This window comes from Panicum virgatum, chromosome 8K (genome assembly GCF_016808335.1).
Source record: "Panicum virgatum strain AP13 chromosome 8K, P.virgatum_v5, whole genome shotgun sequence".
Classification (NCBI taxonomy): domain Eukaryota; kingdom Viridiplantae; phylum Streptophyta; class Magnoliopsida; order Poales; family Poaceae; genus Panicum; species Panicum virgatum.
Window position 1 is genome coordinate 4,387,115 of NC_053143.1, and position 5,057 is coordinate 4,392,171.

General features: G+C 47.4%; 1 long non-coding RNA gene across 1 annotated transcript; it reads left to right on the top strand.

Moving 5' to 3' along the window:
• The first annotated feature begins 517 nt into the window (after positions 1–517).
• LOC120643629 lies at positions 518–2,781 on the top strand. Its single transcript, XR_005663082.1, has 2 exons — positions 518–1,051; positions 2,467–2,781. It is a non-coding gene; the product is annotated as an uncharacterized LOC120643629 (long non-coding RNA).
• The last annotated feature ends 2,276 nt before the right edge of the window (positions 2,782–5,057 follow it).

A 5,057-nucleotide genomic window follows, 5' to 3' on the forward strand; every position in this document is an offset into this window, starting at 1 on the left:
GTACCTAGTGGTTGAAAAAAATAGATATATTAACAAACATATTACCTCTATTTTACAATGATTGAAAAAAAAGAGTCGTCCATCTGACAGAATCGTACGGTGGTCAAGATAGAAAGTACTTGAAAGTACCTAGACTAGAGTACCTAGTGGTACAAAAATATGGGACCAAATACAAAAAGTGAGACATAATACTAATTTAATTTAATTTTTGTAAATACCTTCCATTGATCAATGGCCAGAAAATATTCAAGGCTTCCTGTCATCTCTATTCTATCAGGAATCAGGAGGTGAAGATTTGGGCAAGAAGGGTCTGTTTGGAACACGGGAATTTCATGGAAATTATGCAGGAATTTCTCAGGGAAAAAAAAGTAGGAACAAGCCCTTAGTGCCGTCCATGGGATCCATGAAACAGAAGGATAGAGTGGCACAAGAGCAGCGAATGACCGAAGGGCCAGTCCATGGGAATGGCCATGCAGGAATTGATGACATGACTGCTCGCCAGCTAAGATAAGCTAGCTAGGAACAATTTTCTTGCAGGAACAGCAAAAAAGATGCATATGCCTTAATTGCAACTTGCAAGAAGAGCAAAGAGATGCATCTGCCCTCATCACCGCGTCCGCAAGAGCCGCGACAGAGGTTGCGGGCATCTGCAGCAAAGGTTGCGGGCATCTGCAGCAATCCGCATGCCGCCGTTGGCTTTTGCGGGGCTTACGCGGCAGCCCGCATGTGTCCACGTCAAGTCACCCGGCCAGCCTTGCATCCACTTTCTTCTACCTCCAGCTCTCTCCACGCCGTGACTTCTCTGCTTCTCCCATCTCTGTTCCAAGAAAAACAACGAAGCTAGTGCCGCCGCCGCCGCCGGTGTGGGCATCTTTGGATGAGCCCGCGGCAGTCCAGCGTCCCTCGAGGCCTCCTCCATGGCCGTCCTGCGCGAGTCCCACGCCTCCGCCTTCCTCTGCACGCATCGTGCTCGGACCCATCCAATTCGGTTTCACCAGCGGCTTCTCCTCGCTCACCCAGGACGCCATGGTTCGGGACCTCAGACTCCAAGGTGAGTCCCAGCTGAATTTATTTGACGACTGTGCTTGCTTCCTCCTGCATCCCGCTTCTATGTCAAGGCGCTGCAGAGGCCCTGCAGCTTGGCGTCGGAGGCAGCGGCGCCCCACATGGCCACATCACGGCCATGTTGGGGAAGTAGCACGCCGAGAGCTCTAGGCCCAATCCTGCAAGCCAGCGTAGGAGTCACCGTACGGGAACAGCGTGCTCGACGCCGCTGCCGCTGACGAGATCGGGCAAGAACACATCCTCATCCAGCGCCGCCACTGCACCACTCGCTGCCGCTGACGACACCCAAACGGCGCGGCACAACTGCGAGACAGGCGGCACAGGGCACAAGCTCGGTGCTCCACAGCGTCTGCAGGTCTAGCTCGTCGCCATCCAGCAATGTAAGGTCCACGCGGAGCAGCTGCTTGCCAACGAGACGCTGTGCGGTCTTTGCAGCGCCGCTGGGTATCGCGAGCTATCCCAGGTAGTCCGCTTTAGCTAGGCGGGTTCGCGGTGCAGGCTGTGTGGGTGGAGCCGGCAGGTTTGCGGCGTGGCCGGCGCCACTTGCATCCTGACATGCACGGGAACTAGAATTTCAGAAAATGGATAAATATCAAACCTTTTGCATGATTCAACGCATACGACCATCATGGATTATTACATCATCATGCCAATGACATATTTGGAAAATTATAAAAGTAAATTTCCCTATAGGTTATATGATATTCATTTCGTTCACATAATCTAAAGAGATTTTGTAGTAGTGCGCGAACCATTCTTTGCGTAGACCACCATAGCCACCACTTCCATAGCATGGCAGACTCTCTGGATATCATCCTTTTCCACCTCCTTTTGCAATAGCTTCCAGAATCTGAACCAATACGCTTTACAGAATATTGAGCTAGATAGAAAACAAACAAGTAAATCGACATCAGTCAACCACACACGTGTGTGCCCAAATCAAGTAACCGAGTCGCACTCTGGGCCTTGTCTTCCTGATGGAGTGCTTTTGATTCGGCGTCATCAGAAGCTTAAGTCTCCGGTGGCATCTGAAGCTTGTAGGCCAAACTCTTGGCCCCCTTGAGCGAGAGCACGAGCCAGACACAAGTGAGGAGCTCTCCATCTTCACCCAATTAAGCTCTTGGCGTGGAGGTAACTCCTACACATGCTAGCGGAGTAATAGAGCATGCCCAGCCACACCCGGTACATTAGCTTCCAGCGCATACGGTCCGGCATCCCCAGCAGCTCTTTCGCAAGCTTGCATGCATCTATGATGTGGAAAACTTTGGTAGTGTCATCATGGACTACATAGTCTGACCTTAGCTCACGATCAGCTATGTCGAGAATGATTTTCTTTAATTTTTCCTTTCGGATGAACTTACTATCCTTCTTCCACAAAAAGGAGATTTTAACTTCATGCAGGGCTTCGTAGATCAAATGGTGCCTGCTGTCGGTCAGAAGCATCTCGGGGTTGGAATTGAGCAGGCGTGCCATGTATTGGATATTGCACATGTGCGCTCAATATGAAGCCTTAATACTGAGTCCCTCCTCTCATGTTGTGATGGTGGTAGTTCTTCCTCTCCCTCTGATTCTCCCCAGCCTCCTACTTTTTCTCTTTCTTCTCCTTCTTGTTGTTTGGGTGGTGGTGATGGTGGTGGATGCATGTTGTTGTTCTACTTCTTCTAATTCTCCTCCTCCTTGTCATTGTTGTTGTGGTGGTAGTGGTTCTAATCCTCCTCCTTCTAATTTTTCTCCTCCTTTTCCTCCTCCTCCTCCTCCTCCTCCGAATTCTCCTTCTTCTACTGAAAGCGATCGGGTGCTCTAACCTAAGAGAGGGAGGGGGTGAATTAGGCACTCTAAAAACCTTAACCTATGGCTCCAACTAGTTTGCACAAAATTTAAACTAAAACAAGCTATCTAGATGTGCAACTACGGTTCACCTTGGTGTGAAACCCTCATCCCAAAAGAGTTTTGCAACCTATAGCCAATCCTAACAAAATACTACACTAAGAAAGTAAAGGCACACAAGTTGCAATGCGGAAGCTTAAAGAGAGGGATGAGAGGAAGCGAACTCTCGACACGAGGATTTATCCCGTGGTTCGGATTGCCACAAAGGCGCCCCTACGTCCATGTTGTTGAAGCACTCACGAAGAGTATCGCTTCCCGGCAATCAAGTCTCTTCCGTGAATACAATCACGGTCACCTTGATCCCGATCTTCACTAAGGGAGATTGCCCACGAAGGAGGGGTCTCCGTCCCTCGCACAATGTTGTCGACGCCGCTCCACACCAAGTCAGAGGGTCGTTGACTTGCTGGCGAGCCACCAAAGCTCCAAGGATGGCCGGCACACCAAGATACAATGTTGGTTCACTCTAGAACCACAGCACAAGGATCTAAACCTTGCTTGATCACTCACTCAAGAGCTAATCTAGCACTAACACTCATAAAGCTTGTGCTAAGGACTAAGGATTTGATCTTTATACTCTTGGATGGCTTGGAGGTATTCTTGGATGTGTGTGTGATGTCTTGGGACTCTAGCAATCTTCAAATGGCCGGGGGAGCACATATATATAGGCCACACACTTGAACTAGCCATTTGGAGCCGTTGGGCACATTTCTGCGTAGGCATCGGAACTTCCGGTGTTGGGGCGTCGGTTCTTCCGGTCACTCTACGCTCTGAAGTAGCCGTTGGACTCTCTGACACAGCTGCAGCAACTTCAGGGACCATCGGATGAACCGATGCTATAGCGTCGAAACTTCCGGTGACACTTGATCTTCATGTAGCCGTTGATCTTGCTGACGTCATTGCTCCGACTCTATACTCCGGTGGGCATCGGTTCTTCCGGTGCTGAAGGGCTGGCTGCTTCACGCTTGATATCGTCTCAGGAATATAGTACATTGATTGCACCGATGCTTGACTTGACAGTGTCGGTTCAATCGGTGCTACACTCTTTCTTCACTTAATCTCCAGAGGCGCTCAGTCTTGCACCAAAGCCAGGGCGTCGGTTCTTCCGGCAACCATCGTATGCACCGATGCTTGGGCATCAGTTCTTCCGGTGCTACTGGTTTCTGTAGAACTCGTCCAATCCAGCGTTTCTTTGAGTTTTTTTCTTCGTGTTTTGCTTTGTATGACTTTTTTACTTCATCCCTGGGATCTAGAAACGTTCACTCAACAAAAACATTAGTCCCATTGATTGCGTTGTCATTCGATCACCAAAATCACTCGAAATGGCATAAATGGTGCCATGTTCATTACAATCTCCCTCTTTTTGGTGATTGATGACAACACAATCAAAGCAAGCATAAAGTTTACAAAAATTGAAAATTTAAACTACTTACACTTGCTTGGATGCTTACCATCATTCAATGACGGTTTGGCCTCCCCCTAAAACATGATTCCCCCTTTTATTCTCCCCCTATCTTGCTACTCCTTCCTCATAAGTTGACTTGATTCACTTAGGCATTTCTCCTCCTTTGAAATATACTTCTCCTTCTTGAGAAAATACCTTGCTTTGATCCATATTTTTTCCCTTTTGGAATCAAATCACCTAAAAAGTCTTGCACCTAAAAGGTCTTGCAAAACAATATAGCTCAAAAGGAGATTAGTAGCCTAGGGAGTTAGTTCCATGACTTATGATCCAATTGTATGATATCAATGAAGATACCAATTGAAAATTTCACTACGGTGGATCACAAAATCACGAAACTAGCATGACATGGGCTAAACTTCTCGCAAAGTGTGTACAAAATATGATAATGTGAAAATCAAGTGCACAACTTGATGTTTAAACAATGAAGTTTAGACCATATCATGCATGGAGGTAGCTCTAAAATAATAAGGAATTGATAATGAAACCAATTGAATGAGTTTAGAACCTTGCATACCTCCGGGGGAACTTTGTTTACCTTGCATGTACCAATTGAGAGTGACTTGCAACAATTGAAATCTTTGAAAGATGAGTACTTGGTACATTAAGGTTAAGAAAATGTATGAGCACATAGCCTATGAACTTA